The following is an 18232-nucleotide window of genomic DNA, read 5'->3' as shown; positions in this document are numbered from 1 at the left end:
CAGGTGGAAATTCTCCTAGGAGTGACCTGATGGAGTTTGATCGGGGTTCAAGTTGTGCATAGGGACCCCCCTTCTTTCTCCAGGGGGGCCAACCGAACTCTTAAATAATTTTATATCTGCAGACCTCAGAAACATGTCTCTTGGAGAACATGCAACCTTGCTGGGACAGGAATTCGCTCAGGCCCGCTTGTTTGTCTGCTGCCTTTGGCCTGGAAAGTGGGGTGGAGCTGGAAACGGATCCCGGCCTGCCAGCTCCCATTGTACCCAGTTAGGGACAGGCCCCCGCCTGCAGGTGCCTGGGGGCAGACGCGCACACAAGTGGCACTTCTCCCGCCCAGAGGAACCCCATTCCCACGCCTCTTCCACCTGGCCTCGCCCGCTTGCCCGGGGGGACCCCCACCCCACCCTCTCCAGCAACCTCCCAGCCCTGCCTCAAGACTCTGCAGGGGAAAGGGGACACCAGGGTGCCCGAAGAGACTTTCAGATCAGCTGTCCAGGAGACTGGACTCTAGCTGCAGGAAAAGTCACTGTGCAATAAGGGGAGGCCGTGGTGCGCCCACCACCCCATCTTGCACCCCACCCTAGGGGCCCCACCCCGAGTTTGAGGCTTGTCCTAAGCCAGGACCACACCCAGGGATGAACGGTCCCAAACTGGTCCCACATCGTCCTCTGGTGGCCACTCTGCGTTGCCGTCTTCAAGCTCCTTGGAGCGCTTGGAGTTCGGGCCTGATTCTGGGGTTTGGCCTTGAAGAGGGGGAGCAACATTCTGATGCCACCGTCGTGATCCGATTTGGAACTTGCAGCCCCGACTCCTTGCATGAATTTCTGGCTGGATTGTGGAACGAAGGGTTCTCTTTTGCCCGTGAGAAACTTGGAGAGCTCTGTATCCATTGGTACCCAGAGTTCATCCTTTGTGTTTTGTAGGGATGAGGAGGCAACGGGGACTTTGCCTTCCAGAAGATGCTCAGTGACTGCTTCTTGCTCCGTGCTCAGGGGTGACCCCTGGTGGTACTCAGGGATCATATGCGATACCTGGAATTGGACCCTGCGTCAGTGGGATGGATACAAGGAGAGTACTTGAACCCAAAACTACCTTTTCCATTTTGGGGGGAGAGGGGGTTGGGTCACACCTGGCGGTAATCAGGGGTTACTCCTAGCTCTGGGATCAGAAATCGCTCCTGGCAGGCTCGGGGGACCACATGAGATGCCGGGATTCAAACCCCCATCCGTCCTGGATTGGTTTCATGCAAGGCCAACGCCCTACCGTTGTGCTATCTCTCCGTCCTCTATCTTCTTCATTTTTAGTTTGTGTCGGGAAGCTTTTGAATATACACAATATATGTGAATATATTAAATATATATTAAATATACTTGATATTTATATATATTGTATATCATATAATATGTGGTATCATTTATATTATTATATTATACATAAATATCATTTACACATAAATACAATTTTTTTTGTTTTGTTTTTGGGCCACACCCTGTGACGCTCAGGGATTACTCCTGGCTATGCGCTCAGAAGTTGCTCCTGGCTTCTTGGGGGACCATATGGGACGCCGGGGGATCGAACCGCGGTCCGTCCTAGGCTAGCGCAGGCAAGGCAGGCACCTTACCTCCAGCGCCACCGCCCGGCCCCATAAATACAATTTTTTTGGTTTGGTTTTTGGGTCACACCCAGCAGCACTCAGAGGTTCCCCCTGGCTCAGAAATCGGCCCTGGCAGGCACGGGGACCATATGGGATGCCAGGATTCAAACCACCGTCCTTCTGCATGAAAGGCAAATGCTTTACCTCCATGCCATCTCTCCGGCCCCATAAATATAATATTTCAATATACTAATGAGAATGTATGAGGGAAATGGAAAGCCTGTCTAGAGTACAGGCGGGGGTTGGGTAGGGAGGAGGGAGATTTGGAACATTGATGATGGGAATGTTACACTGGTGATGGGTGGTGTTCTTTGCATGTCTGAAACCCAAACACAATCATGTATGTAATCAAGGTGTTTAAATAAAATATATAAAAAATATTTCAATATACTTATAATATATTAAATATATATAGGGATCTAAGAGAAAGCCCTGAGCACTGCTGGGTGTGAGCCCAAAACAAAACTCAGTCAAGGATGTGGAAGACAGGTACAGTGATAGCTACAGAACATTGCTGAGAAACTATCTGGGATCTACTATCATAACTGCTAATTATCTGGTCTTCCAACTCTCATATATTTTGTTGGATTTGCGGGGGCCACATCCGGCAGTTAAGGGGGAGCCAGAACAGGCAGTTTCAATGTCAGCCATTAAACATGGCCACACTAACCCTTTGGACCATGTCCCTGATCGTGACTTTGTTCTGATGCACATTTTAGGCTTGCTGTATTCTAAAGGAAGCTAAACAATTTATAATCATGAAATGTTGGGGCCAGAAAGATAGCATGGAGGGAGGGTGTTTGATTGCATACAGAAGAACGGTGGTTTGAATCCCGGCATCCCATATGATCCCCCGAGCCTGCCAGGAGCGATTTCTGAGTGTAGAGCCAGGAGTAACCCCTGAGTGCTGCCGGGTGTGACCCAAAAATAAAAATAAAAAAATCATGAAATGTTCTCTCTTTCTAATCAAATTTCTTTATTTTTTCTTTGGGACCACACCCAGCAGTCCTCATGGGCTACTGTGTGTTAAGGGACATTTCTGGCAGTGTTGGGGGGACCATAAGGTATTAGGAATCAAACCTGGGCCCCCCACATAGAGCATATATTCAGCAAGTTAAGTCAGCTCTCTGTCCCTTCTAGCCAAATTTCTTTTAACATTTTTTTTTTGGAATTTTGGGACACACCCTTCTGGCACTCAGAGGTTTTTCCTGGCTGTGCACTCAGAAATCACCCCTGGCTTAGGGGACCATAAGGGACGCCAGGGGATCGAACCACGAGGTCAGTCTTGGGCTAGCGCTTGCAAGGCAGATGCCTTATCTCAAGCACCACCTCTCTGCCCCGACATTTCTTTTTTTTTTTTTGGTTTTTGGGCCACACCCGGTGACGCTCAGGGGTTACTCCTGGCTATATGCGCTCAGAAGTCGCTCCTGGCTTGGGGGACCATATGGGACGCCGGGGGATCGAACCGAGGTCCGTCTCCTAGGCTAGCGCAGGTAAGGCAGGCACCTTACCTCCAGCGCCACAGCCCGGCCCCAACCGACATTTCTTTTAACATTTATTGAGCCTGATTTATTTTTATTATTATTAACTTATCACGAGATATAGAATTTAAGTTGCTGATAATTTAGTTTCAGTCTTGCAATTTTCCAACTTCCATTTCTTCACTAGTGTTCATTTCTGACTATCAGTTTTCCCAGCATACTTTTTGTCTCCCAACCCCAGTCCCTGCCTGCCTCTATGGTAGACATGTTTCTATGTTTCTCCTCCTCTTCCTCCTCCTCCTTTTCCTCCTCCAGTTTCTCCTCTTCCTTCTCCTTCTCCTCCTGTCCTCCAGCTCTTCCTCTTCTTCCTCCTCTCTCTCCCCCTCACATTTTCCTTTTAGGCACCATGGTTTGCAATACTGTTACTGCCTATGTCTGTAACCTTGTATATCTTTTTTCCTTTCTTTCACATTTTTCTTTCAAGCGTGTGGACTTTTATTTGATACTTAACTTATAACTGATGTGAGATTTTCAATTTTTTTAAGTATTATTTGAGTGTCTTTTTTAATGTCATATCCAGCAGTGCTAAGGGGTTACTCCTGGCTCTGTGCTCACAAATTATTCCTAGCAGGCTCAGGAATTCCAGAGATCAAACCCAACGGGCCGCATGCAAGGCAAATGCCCTACCCACTGTGCTATCACTCTGGCCCCTATTTGGGGTGTCTTTTTACCCTTCTTTAATTTTTTTCTGGGGAGGGAACATAACCTGGAGAATTTAGAAGACAAATTATCCTTGGCAGGATGGCAGGAGAAATGAGAAGGAAAGACAAGAAGCATGAGAAGCTAATAAAAATGCATTTCCGGCCCACTTGCATGGCATGCAGCTGCTATGGCAAGTGGCCACCGCCAGGGGTCACTCCTGGGCACAGAGCCTGGAATAGCCCCAGAGCACCCATGGGCCTCGACTGTTTCTTGATTCCATGAGCTCTTCGTGCCCGCCTCCTGGAGCTGCCATACTCTTACTTCTAACTTATTTGTCTCTCTATGTCTTGTCTGTGTCTTGTACGGTTGGCATAGAGTTGAATTTTTAAGTGGATTCAAACATTTTAATTAGGGCATATAAAAGAGGAAGGACAGAGAAACTGAGGAAACAGACAGAAATGACTCCAGGTGAGCAATAACACAGTGGGGTATGCTTCTGCCTTGCACTCAAACGACTTGAGTTCAATCTACAGCATCTTATATGTTCCCCCAAGCACCACCAGAAGAAATAATTCCTGAGTGCAGAGCCAGGAGTAAGCCCTGAACACTGCTGAGTGTGATCCCTCCCCCCAATCCCAAGAAAATGACGCCTGCTGAGCTGGGATTCTGATAGTTCAGTTTCAAGCATGGTGGATCTATGCTCCGCTGAGCATTGTGACCCAGTCAGCTCCTCTTATTGGGTATCTGAGAGAGAATAGGTGGGAGATAGGTAGGAGAGAATGGTGGCACAGATTGCCCAGGACTGAGAGACAGACAGACAGACAGACAGACAGACAGACAGACAGACAGACAGAATAGAAGTTAAGGAAACTGCATTGCATGCAGCTGAACCTGGTCCTGCCCCCCCCCCTGCATCCCATATAGTCCCCTGAGTCCCACCAGTGGTGATTCCTGAATCTTCCAGGTATACCTAAACCCCATCCCACACACCCCCAAATTTCCCAATAGATTATTGCCAAAGCCTCAGTAAAGTTGCAGTGATCTGAGAGTGGGGTCAGCAAACAGATTTAGATATGTGTTCCCTGGGCAAGATGAAGCAACACTCCAAGAGTTGGTAAGGCCTTTTCCTGGGGTGCTGTGGGGGTATCTTAGCAGCCATTAGCATTAGAATCAGTAGATCAGGGGCTGAAGAGATAGCATGGAGGCAGGGTATTTGCCTTGCATGCAGAAGGATGGTGGTTCGAATTCCAGCATCCCATATGGTCCCTGAGCCTGCCAAGATTGATTTCTGAGCGTAGAGCCAGGAGTAATCCCTGAGCACCACTGGGTATGACTCAAAAAAACAAACAAACAAACAAACAAACAAAAAAGAATCAGTGGATCAGCGAAGAATACTCCCTAGTCCAGATTGTGGGTTCCAAAAGCTAGGATGTAAGACCTGCATGTGGGAGAGTGGGGCTCAAACCCCAGCACCACATGGTGTGACCTCCCCCAATGATATTAATATAGAGGGAGTGAGGAGTTCAGACAGGGTTTATTGCACATGCCCAGCTGTTGGGTTCCTCATCCTACCCTAATCAATAATTGTGCTCCACCCTAGGGTGTGACCTGGTGATAGTATATTGGATTTATTCCTTACTTGGTATTCTGCTTCCACTCTAGGGTGGTATCTGATTCTTGTCAATAAAAGCAAGGGTCTGAGGAAGGCTGGGGCTCATTTTTAGGTCTTCTTCCACTGAGCTGTGCTCCACCTTAGGAGTAGAAAGCTTTTGTGGTTTGAATTCCTTGCTTGAGCACTGGATTTCCTGAACCCATTCTTGTACTTCGTCACGATGTGAATTATTTCCAGCAGATCTCTACAACTGGAACTGTTCCCCCTGTCCTAATCTGACAGGGGAATGGGAACTGCCTTTCCTGTCTTGGGAGCTCAGTGGGAATCAAACCTCAACCAGTCTCCTGAAGAACGTGACCCTTCGAAGACCCAGCAATCCACATGGTCCCCTGAGCATCACTGGGAGCTCCCCCCCACCAACACTGCCAGAGAAGCTCCAGAAAGGGGGTACGGCAGGGGTCAAGCAGCAGAGCAGCCCCAAGTCCTCACATCAAATCATCATCCCCTTTGGCTGAGAACTGCCAGGAGGGACCCCCAGATTCCCATGAACCCTGCTTGGGAGACACTTCAACATTTTTTGTTGTTGTTTCTTTTGAGGGACCATATGGGACACTGGGAATCGAGCCCAGGTCCAGCCATGTTCAAGGCAAACCACCTTCCCTGCTGTGCTACTGTCCCTGGTAGTGTTCTTTTGTTTTTGTTTTGGGGGCCCACATCTGGTGGTGATCAGGGGTTTCTCCTGGCTTTGCACTCAGAAATCACTCCTAGCAGGCTCAAGGAACCAGATAGGATTCCATGGTTCAAACTCGGGCTCACCAGGTGCAAGGCAAACGCCCTACCTGCTGTGCTATCACTCTGGCCACTATCCCCACATTTTAATTACAAACAAAACAAAACAAAACAATATCTGGGGACCAGAGACCTAGTGCAGCAGGTAGGACTCTTGCCTTGCATATGTCTGACCTAGGTTTCATCCCTTGAACCCCATCTGGTCCCCTGAGCCCCGCCAGAAAAGATCCCAAAGTGTAGAGCCAGGAGTAAGCCGCTGAGCACTGCTTCGTGTGGCAACCCAAAAAAAAGGCAAAAAAAAAAAAAAAAAAAAAGCTTCTGCCCCCAGGGTGTGGGCGAACCATGCACTGGAGAATATTTAAGGACAAGATTATAACCCAAAGGCAGAGCAGAGAGGCAGACACTCCAGTACCCTCTTCTGCTCTGCTCCAGGCTCCTGGAACTAACAGGCTCATTTTCAGACCCCAGTTACATCACAAGCTCCTGAGGCTTTGCTGGCTGGAAGCAGATCGTGGGATTTCTCCGCCCTCCGCCACTCTGTGGGGTTCCATTTCAGTCCGTGTGTGGGCGCAGGGGGTGCAGCTCTGCTCGGCCTGGTCTGTCTCAAGTTTCTCTGAGTTTCAACCCCTGCACTTCATGGAGGAGCAAAGAATTCAACCTTTTATTCTTTTTTTGTTTTGTTTTTGGGTTTTGTTTTGTTTTTTTGTTTTTGGGTTTTGTTTTTTGTTTTGTTTTGTTTTTCAGTTTTTGGGTCACACCAGCAGCTCTCAGGGATTACTCTTGGCTCTACACTCAGAAATCGCCCCTGGCAGGTACGGGAGACCATATGGGATACCGGGATTCAAACCGCTGTCCTGTATGCAAGGCAAACGCCTTACCTCCATGCTATCTCTTCGGCCCCTCAACCTTTAATTCTTTAGCTATTTACTCGGTGCTTTTGTTACAATGACAAAATTCTAGGGGATTTTTGTTTGTTTGGGGGGGGCCACAATTGACCATGTTCACTGGTTACTCCTAGTTCTGCATGCAGGGATCACTCCTGGCAGTGCTTGGGGGACCATATGGATATCAGGGATGAAACCTGTGATAGCTGTGTGCAAGGCAGGTGCTCTACCCATTGTACTATCGTTCTAGCCCAAATTTGATGTATTTTTAAATAGCTGGGCTGGAGTAATAGCACAATGGGGAGGGCATCTGCCATGCATGACCCGGTTCGATTCTCAGCATCCCATAGAGTGCTCCAAGCCTGCCAGGAGTAACCCTTGAGCACCGACGAGTGTGGCCCAAACACAAAACAAACAAAATACCTAAGCACTACTTCATAAAACCATCATTCCATCCAGTCAGTAGTACATAGATGGTTTCCAGTTCAAAGTTATTAGAAAGAAGTAAAAAGCCAGAGACAGGACAGCAGGGAAAGGACTTGTCTTGCCCTTGATCAACCTGGGTTTAATTTTAGCAATGGGGCCGGAGTGATAGCACAGTGGTAGGGTGTTAGTCTTGCACGCAGCCGACACAATATCCTGGTTTGATTCCTGGCATCCCATATGGTCCCCTGAATCTTCCAGGAGCGATTTCTGAGCGCAGAGCCAAGAGTAGCCCCTGAACACCACTGGGTGTGACCCAAAAACAAAAACAAAAAATTTTTTCAGGTACTGCATATGGGTCCCTTCGCCATGCCAGGAGTGATCCCTGATAATAGAGTCAGAGTAAGCCCAGAAACTTATTGGGCTTACTCTAAATCCCTCCAAAACAAAATCAAGATTAGTAAGTAGAAAGAATTAAGACTTCCATGGGGCCAGGATGTGGCTCAGTGTTATATAACACTTGCGTTGCAGGTGTGAGGGCCAGAGTATGATTACACACACACACACACACACACACACACACACAGAGTCATAAAGTACTGGTTGCATGTATCTCTTCAAATTAGTGTTTTCACATTTCTCAGGCAAATACCCCAGGAGAGAGTATTTGAACTATGAAATTTCTACTCACAATTATTTTGGAGATGTCTCCAGGGACGGCCCCAAACTGCATCCCCACAGTTTCCTTGGCTCGGAGGCCTCTCCACAGTAGCTGTTTGTTTCTTGCCTTGGAAAATCTCTGTCCTCCCAGTTGTGATGGGGAAGATCATTGGCTCCAAATTGCAGGTCTAGATGTTGTGTTCAACAAAGTAAGTCAGAGGGAGAAAGGCAGGCACAGCCTGTGTTGCGGGGTGGGAGTGGGGGGTCAAAGGAAAAACTTCACAGAGAGAGGCCGGAGAAATAGCACAGCATTAGGGTATTTGCCTTACACGTGGCTGACCCAGGGTGGTCCAGGTTCGATTCCCAGCATCCCATATGGTCCCCTGAGCCTGCCAGGAGCAATTTCTGAGCACAGAGCCAGGAGGAACCCCTGAGCACTGCCAGGTGTGCTAAAAAAAAAAAAAAAAAAAACTCAAATAAAACCAAACAAAACAACCTCTTTAATTTGATTTGGTAAATTGTAGAGAGATTCATACTCAGAAATGCTCAGGGGCTATTCCAGACTCAGTGCTCAGGAGTAACTCACCCAAGTGCTCAGGGAATCATGTAGGGCAGAGAGATAATACAACAGATAGTGTGATTACCTTACATGCTGCTGACACAGGTTCAATTCCCAGCACCTCATATGATTCCCCAATGACCAGGCATGATTCCTGAACACAGAGCCAGGAGTAAATCCTGAGCACAGCCAGGTATGGCCCAATATCAAAAAACTCAAGCCTTCCATATGCAAAGCATATGCTCTTACCCACTGAGCTTATTCTCTCTCTCTCTCTCTCTCTCTCTCTCTCTCTCTCTCTCTCTCTCTCTCTCTCTCTCTCTCTCTCTCTCTCTCTCTCTCTCTCTCTCTCTCTCTCTCTCTCTCTCTCTCTCTCCACAGCCTCAATTTAAAAAACAATCATTTTGTTATTTTGGGTCACACCCAATGGTGCTCAGGGGTTATTCCTAGCTCTGCATTCAGGAATCACTCCTGGAAGACTGGGGGTACACATATGGAATGCTGGGGATTGAACCAAGGTTGACTGAGTACAAGATAATCACCCTAAATGCTGGTGCTATTTCTAGGGCCCCTCAATAAAAATATTTTAAGTTCAGGTGTAAAAAAATATACAGGGGGGCCAGAGAGATAGCACAGCAGTAGTGCGTTTGCTTGGCATGTGGCTAACCCAGGACTGATTAGACTCCTGGCATCCCATGTGATCTCCTGAGCCTGCCAGGTGTGATTTCTGAGTAATCCCTGAGCACTGCTGGGTGTGACCTCACACACCCCCAAAGGAAGAAATAGTACAAGGGTTAAGGTGCTTGCCTTGGATGCAGCCAACCCCTGTTTTATCCTTGACACCATATATAGTCCCCCAAACACTGCCAACAGTGATCCCTGAAGACAGAGTCAGGAATAAGCCCTGAGTACTGCTGGGTGAAACTTAGCCACCCCCCATATATATTTAAGTCTGTTTACAGGGGAACAAAGAGCAGTGAGGGATAGATTAGAAATACTGTCGTGGGTGTGAGCCCTGGGAAATCAGTTGCTCAAGACCATGAGTGAACACTGTCCCTGCAAGCCTCACAGAGGCAGTCACCAGTCGACCCCCGAGGACCACTTGATGCACACGGCATGGGGATTTAGGGGGAGCTGGAATTCTCAGGCTGAAGTGAGGTCCTGATCTCGGCAGGAAACAGTGTGCAGCTTCCCAGGAATCCAGGCCTCCTGCTGGGCTCCGGGTTCTTTGTTTTCCCAGCAAAAAAAAAAAAAAAATTCTCAGCAGATGAAAGATAGTGGCACAACAATGCTGGGTTGCTGAAAAGAGAGACTTGCTCAGGAAAGAATGGAGTCTTTCTGGGACACTGAACCTCGTATTCCAGCCCAGATCTGCACCCCAAATGTTCTAGCAGACTGTCTACAGTTATTTGAGAATCCAGGCTCATTGTTCATACTGTCCAAGCTTCCCCTGGTCATATGTCACCCCTTGGCTGGAAGACATAAACAAGCATTTGTGTGCTTTAAAAAAATACGAAAAAAAGGGTGCGGGCAGAGTGAGAGCACAGTGATAGTGTGTTTGCCTTGCACACTGCTGACCTGGGACTGACCAGAGTTCAATTCCCTCCATCCCCTATGGTCCTCTGAGCCTGTCAGGAGTGATTTCTGAGCACAGAGCCAGGAGTAACCCCTGAGCAGTGCCAGGTGTGGCCCAAAAACCAAATATAAATTATATTATTATATGTTATTATATAATAATATTATTAATATATTATATATAAAGGGGGCCAGAGTGATAGCACAGTGGGGAGGGCATTTGCCTTACATGCAATGAACCCTGTTTTGATCTCCGACATCTCATATGGCCCCCTAAGCCCCACCAGGAGTGATGTGGCTAGGAGTAATCTTTTCTTTCTTTGGTTTTTGGTTTTGGGACCGCACCAGGCGATGCTCAGGGGTTATTCCTGGCTGTCTGCTCAGAAATAGCTCCTGGCAGGCACGGGGGACCATATGGGACACCGGGATTCGAACCAACCACCTTAGGTCCTTGATCAGCTGCTTGCAAGGCAAACGCCGCTGTGCTATCTCTCCGGGCCCTAGGAGTAATCTCTGAGCATCTCCAGGTGTGCCCCCAATGAAAGAGAGAGAGAGAGGGCCCTGGAGAGTTTTCTCAAGGACTCAGAACATCCTTTGCATGCAAGAGGCCCTAATTGTATTCCCAGCACCATTTGGGAAGCTGATTTTAGGGGCCTTTCCAGCAGGCCTGAACGGAGGCTCTGGGTGCAGACAATGGAGAGAACTGAAGGAGAAGCAGGTGGACACAGAAGGGACGGACACACACTCACACACACACACACACACACACACACACACACAGAGTGAACTGACGCACAGACTTGACCTGGTTGTTGCTCAGACGGGTCCAGCCTGACCTCCAGGTCATCAGAGATTTTATATGCTGGTTACAGGCTCCATCGCTTCAGAGGGTGTGGGTGTGGGTGTGCACGCGTGTGCGCATGCGCATGTGCTGTGTGCCTACATCTGTGTGAGACATTTGCCATTTGATAGGTCCAATGGTAGCTAACACGTACAATTGATGTACAGTCCATGATTAATAAAGTTTTCTAAAGTTCCATACAGACACTGTTTCTGTGACCCCATTTCTGTTGAAGCAAATTAAACAAGTTTGCCCACTTAATCTGATCTTTTCTTTCTTTCTTTCTTTCTCTTTCTTTCTTTCTTTCTTTATTTCTTTCTTCCTTCCTTCCTCCTTCCTCCCTCCCTCCCTCCCTCCCTCTCTTTCTTTCTTTCTTTCTTTCTTCCTTCCTTCCTTTCTTTCTTTTTCTTTCTTCCTTCCTTTCTTTTTTCTTTCTTCCTTTCTTTTATCTTTCTTTCTTTCTTTCTTTCTCTCTTTCTTCTTTCTTTGTCTTTCTTTCTGTCTGTCTTTCTATCTTTCTTTTTCTTTTTCTCTTTCTTTATTCTTTCTTTCCTCTCTTTCTCCCTTCCTTCCTTTTTTTTTTTTTTTTTTTTTTTTTTGCTCGCTTGCTTGCTTGCTTGCTTGTGTTTGGGCCACACCCAGCAATGCTCAGGGCTTACTCCTGACTCTGCACTCAGGGATCACTAATCAGGGAGCCATAGGAGGTGCTGAGGAGCAAATCTGGGTTGTCTGTGTGCAAAGCAAGAACCCTACTAGATGTACTCTGGATCCGGCATCATGTGTAATTTCGGTTGTTTGTTTTTGCAATTTGGCCACTTCTGGCAATGTTTAGGATTTACTCCTGACTGCACTCAGGAATCACTCCTGATGTGCTCAGGGAACTCTATGGGATGCCAGGGATTGAATGTGGGCCAGCTGTGCACAATACAAATACCCTACCTACTGTGCTATCACCCTTATCATGTGTGGTTTATTTCCATCATTGTTCCACTTGCTCTAGTGCTGTCAGGTATGTCCACATCACATGTGCTAGTGGATCCTGCTCCTATTGATGCTGAATTGTGCTTTATGGTGGGTCTGCGCTGCCTCCCCTGTCCTCTCTTCTGTGGCAGGACTGTTCCTGACCTGGGGCTCTTGTAAGTGGCATTTAGTGGGTGAATATTTAGAAAGAATCTATCTGGACACCAGTCACACCTCTTGAACAGAATCCCAGAAGCAGTATCTCTGCTCCATCAAGATAAATAAAAGGGAGATAGCACAGCGGTGTTTGCCTTGCAAGCAGCTGATCCAGGACCAAAGGTGGTTGGTTCAAATCCCGGTGTCCCATATGATCCCCCGTGCCTGCCAGGAGCTATTTCTGAGCAGACAGCCAGGAGTAACCCCTGAGCAACGCCGGATGTGGCCCAAAAACCAAAAAAAAAAAAAAAAGATAAATAAGAGGGGGGCTGGCGAGGTGGCACTAGAGGTAAGATGTCTGCCTTGCAAGCGCTAGCCAAGGAAGGACCGTGGTTCGATCCCCCATGTCCCATATGGTCCCCCCAAGCCAGGGGCGATTTCTGAGCACTTAGCCAGGAGTAACCCCTGAGCATCAAACGGGTGTTGCCCAAAACACCAAAAAAAAAAAAAAAGATAAATAAGAGGGAGCCGGAGAAATAGCACAGCACATTTGCCTTGCAGGCAGCTGACCCAGGACCTAAGGTGATTGGTTCGAATCAGGCTCATGTGGTCCCCTGTGACTGCCAGGAGCTATTTCTGAGTGGATAGCCAGGAGTAGCCCCTGAGCACAGCCAGGTGTGACCCAAAAAACAAAAAAAAAATAAAAATAAAAAATAAGAGGCACCACCAGAAGCTGGAGCCGTAGCTCAATGTGGCGGATATTTACCTTGCACATGGACAACCCAGGTTTGATCCCTAGCATCCCATAGGGTCCCTTGAGTCTGCTAGGAGTAATTTCTGAGAGCAGAGCCAGGAGTAACCCCTGATCACCACCAAGTGTGGCCCCAAAAACAGAAACGAAAGAAACACCACCAGGAGCAGCAACACAGCAGAGAGGGTGGTTTGCCTTGCACACGAATGACCCAGGACGAACCTGGGTTCAATCCCCGGCGACCCATATGGTCCCCAAGCCAGAAGCAAATTCTGAGCACACAGCCAGGAGTAATTCCTGAGCGTCACCAGGTGTTACCCCCCGAAAAATTATTAAAAATTAAAGAAAAAGTAGAGTTCCAGGGACACAAGTATACTTTTATCTGACAAATGTGGGGTAAACCAAATAAGTTTGAGAATCTCTTGTTTAATTACATCCTCTGACAATGTCTTACTTTTTAAGTGTTTCTTGTTTTGTTTTTGTTTTTGGGGGGGATGCTTTTGTTTATTTGTTGTTGCTGTTGTTGTTGTTGTTGGATTTTTTTTTTTTTTTTTGGCTTTTGAGCTGCACCCTGCAGGGCTCAGGGATTTCTCTTTTTTTTTTTTTTTTTTTTTTTTTTTTTTTTTGGTTTTTGGGCCACACCCAGCGGTGCTCAGGGGTTGCTCCTGGCTGTCTGCTCAGAAATAGCTCCTGGCAGGCACCGGGGACCATATGGGACACCAGGATTCGAACCAACCACCTTTGGTCCTGATGGGCTGCTTGCAAGGCAAACAACGCTGTGCTATCTCTTCGGGCCCTCAGGGATTTCCCTTGGCTCTGCACTCAGGAACCATTCCTGGAAGAACTCAGGGATCTATATGGGATGCTGGAATTCAAACCCAGGTCAGCCATGATCAAGGCAAATGCTCTCCACGCTGTGCTATCACTCTGACCCCAAATGTTATATTCTGTGGGCCACACCTGGCCAGCATTATGGGGTGCTGGGGATCACACTGGAGCAATTGCATGTGCGGTGTGCAATAAGTCCTCTTGACAGAAGTTTGAACCATTCCTGGCAGCATTTAGGGACTCAGTGCTTGGGGGTCACTCCAGCAGTACTGGGGGGCCAGAGATCGAATCTAGGTCTCCTACTGGCAAATCCTGCATTCAGCTTCTTCAGCTCTCACCAGCCCAAGCCCCAAACCTCTGTGCTTTTTTTTTTGTTTTGTTTTGTTTTTTGTTTTTGGGCCACACCCAGCGGTGCTCAGGGGTTACTCCTAGCTGTCTGCTCAGAAATAGCTCCTGGCAGGCACCGGGGACCATATGGGACACCGGGATTCGAACCAACCACATTTGGTCCTGGCAAGGCAAACGCCGCTGTGCTATCTCTCCGGGCCCACCTCTGTGCTTTTTATCCTGAGATTTAATAATGATAGTTTAGGGGCCAGAGCGATTTGCAGTGGTAGGGCATTTGCCTTGCACGTAGCTGACCCAGGGTGGACCTCCGTTTGATCCCCAGCATCCCATATGATCCTTCAAGCCAGGAGTAATCCTGAGCGGCACCAGGTGTGGCCCAAAAACCAAAAATAAATAAATAAATAAATAAATAAATAAATAAATAAATAAATAAATAAATAAATAAATAAATAAATAAATAAATAATGGTAGTTTAAACTCTACATCATCACCATTTCTGTGTAATTTTTCTTACATTTTATTAGCTTAATAAGTGGTTCCAATCATTAACTTTTCATTATGGGGAAACAGGCTCTTTCCTTTTTTTATGTTTTGAGGGCCACACCCAGCAGTGCACAGGGGTTTCTCTTGGCTCTGCATTCAGGAATCATTCCTGATGGGCTTAGGAGAACATATGGTAGACTAGAGATTGTATCCAGTGAGCTATGAGCAAGGCAAGTGCCTGAATCTCTTCAGGGACCTCCTGGATGCCTGCTAGAAGAAGGCTGGCTTCACAAGCAGAGTAGCTGCTCAGAAATGACAGATGGAGGTGAATTTGGTGGTAAAGTATCTGGGGCCCCAAGCAACAGCACAGCGGGGAAGGTATTTGCCCTGTACATGGCCAACCTGGGTTCAATCCCTGGCATCCCATACGGTCCCCTGAGCATCACCAGGAACAATTGCCGAGATTAGAGCAGGGGGTCCCCAAAATATGGCCTTCAGAACACATACAGCCCACTGAGGACATTTATCTGGCCCGCAGGGGTTGAGGACAGGGCTGCCTGTCCTGCTCAGAAGCTGACTCATTTGGTCCATAGCACACAGGTGTGGCATGTGCGATGCTCTCTCGAACTCCCCTCTTTCTCTCTGTCTCTCAACTCCTCCTCTGAGTTTCAGGCAAGGGTCCTCAAACTAGGCCCATTCGCCACTATTGTTCATAGTATTTTTGGAGGGGTTGTTTTTGGGGGGGCACACCCGGTGATGTTCAGGGGTTACTCCTGCCGCTGCACTCAGAAATCGCCCATGGCTTGGGGGACCATATGGGACACCAGGGGATTGAACCAAGGTCCATCCTAGGTCAGCCATGTGCAAGGCAAATGCTCTACTGCTGTACCACCAAATCCAGCCCCATAGTATTTTTTGTTTGTTTGTTTTTGGGTCATTCTCGGCAGTGCTCAGGAGTTACTCCTGGCTCTACGCTCAGAAATCGCTCCTGGCAGGCTCAGGGGACCATATGGGAAGCCGGGATTCAAACCACTGTCCTTCTTCATGCAAGGCAAACACCTTACCTCCATGCTATCTCTCCAGCCCCCCCATAGTTTTTTTTTTTTAACTACAGTCCAGCCCTCCAATGATCTGAGGACCCCTGGATTAGAACCAGGAGTAACCCCTGAACATCATCAAAAAACATGACCCCAAACAAAAAAAAACAAGCCAGAAAATTGTTCGGGGCCAAAACCAAAACAAAAATGAAAAATCTGCAACTCTTGCCCTGTGGATTTGAACTGTGTCACCGAATCCAGGAGTGGGGGGAAGGAGCTGCTGTTCTTATTTCCAGGCCATTGTTCCAGAAGGATCCTGGGCCAGAAGTCAGCCGGCTGACTAACTGAATTGGTCCTCAGAGTGTGGCCAAGTTCACCTCAAATGAACCTTTAGGAGGGGAGCTCAGACCCGCTGAGGGGAGGGAGCCTGCGGCTGCTTCCCCAGAGTCGCAGAACAGGTTGTGAGGTTGGTCAGTCCTGCAGTTATTCAGCCAGACCGGCTGGGGCTGCAGCCCTGGGGCCTCTCTCTGCCCTCTGCTCAGTGATGCTGGGGGTGGGGGCGTCTCCCCCTCATTCCTGTGCCAGGTGGCTGTCACCTCCTCAAGTCTTCTTTTGTTGTTTTTATTTTCTTTCTTTTGGAGTCACACCTGACAATGCTCAGAGCTTTCTTACTCCGAGTGCTCCTGCCTTTGAGCTCCTTTGAGCTCAGGAATCACTCCTGAAGGCGCTCCAGTGACTGTATTGGGATATCAGGGATCAAACCCCATGCAAACAAGTGCCCTACCCACTGTACTATCATTCCCATTCAAACCCCAGTATTCTATCTGGTCCCCTAAACACCGACAGGAGTGACTCCTGAGCACAGAATTAAGAGTAAGCACTGTGCTTCACTGGGTTTGGCGCCAATGTTCCCCGATCCCCCCAAAATATTTTCAAAGGAAATTAGGGTACACAAAAAGAGACAAATGCTGCTCTGGACAGTCAATAGCGTCAAGGAAGTGACCCTCTTCTTTTTCTTTCCTGTTTAGTTTTATTTCTAGGCTACACAGGGATTGTGGAGGGTGAGGTGATGGTGCCCATGACTGAACTGCCCCTCCAGTCTGCCTCAGGTGTTTCTGTGTTTGTGAATTGGTGTATTTTGTTTAGTTTTTTTATTTTGGGCCATGTTCAGAGGTTACTCCTGGCAGGCTCTGGAGATCATTTGGGACACCAGTGATAGAACCAGAGTTGACCATTTGCAAGGCAAGAGCCCCTCACGCCCAACTGTACCATCTCTCCAGCCCCTGTGGGTTGGATTTTGGTTTGGCGGCCACCACCAGTGGTGCTCAGAGCTTACTATTGGCTCTATGCTCACACACCACTCTTGGTAATACTGGGGTAGGGTGTTTGTAGTTCTGGGATCAAACTCAAGTAGGGTGCATGCAAGGCAAATTCCATCCCTGCTATTCTATCTGGGGTCAGAGCAATAGCACAGCCTTAAGGCGGTTGCCTTGCACACGGCCAAACCTGAACAGACATGGGTTCAATCCTGGCATCCCATATGGTCCCCCAAGTCTGTCAGGAATGATTTCTTTTTTGGGGGGGAGGGGTGTTTGGGTCACACCCGACGACGCTCAGGAGTTACTCCTGGCTCTACACTCAGAAATCGCTTCTGGCAGGCTCTGGGGACCATATGGGATGCCGGGATTCAAACCACTGTCCTTCATACAAAGCAAACGCCTTACTTACATGCTATCTCTCCAGCCCCCAGGAGTGATTTCTGAGTGCAAAGCCAGGAGTAACTCCTGAGCACTGCTGGGTGTGGCCCAAAAACCAAAAAGAAAAAAAAAAAACAAAACCCTGGGGCTGAAGAGATAGTACAGCTGACCCAGGAAGGATCCGGTTCGATTCCTGGCATCCCATTATGGTCCCCCAGCCTACCAGAAGCGATTTCTGAGTGCAGAACCTGTAGTGACCCCTGAACACCTCTGGGTGTGGCCCAAAATCCAATCAATCAATCAATAACTAAATATAGTTTTAAAAAAAAGTTAAAAACCTGCTGTACTACCTGTCCAGCTCCACTTTGAGCTGCTTCTGGCCACACATCCTCTTTCTGTCTCTCTGATTCTCCAACCACTCCTGATGGTACTCAGGAGCTGCCTTCTGCTCCGTATTCTAGACCTTCCTGGCCCAGTGCTCAAGGAACATGCAGTACTGGGCACTTGCTCAGGCCTGCACAGCCTGTATTCAGCCCTTTCAGCCAGTTCCCTGGCCCTTGTCTTTCCTTTAGGGGCTGGTCCTCTGGGAAACTGGGCAACACATCAGGCACCACATTACATGTGGGCCTTTTAAATGCCATGAAGGGGAGTAATAGAGTTGGAGCTAGCTCTACGTGCCTGCAAGCCCCTCTCAGGGCCAACAGCTGCGGCCAGTGGGCAGCTCTGCTCACCCCACAAAGGCAGAGCCTGCCAGGTGGAAATGCCAGATTCTTTCCTGGACATCTGCTGAC

Source organism: Suncus etruscus, chromosome 14 (genome assembly GCF_024139225.1).
Source record: "Suncus etruscus isolate mSunEtr1 chromosome 14, mSunEtr1.pri.cur, whole genome shotgun sequence".
NCBI lineage: Eukaryota > Metazoa > Chordata > Mammalia > Eulipotyphla > Soricidae > Suncus > Suncus etruscus.
Note: the sequence above shows the minus strand (reverse complement) of the source record.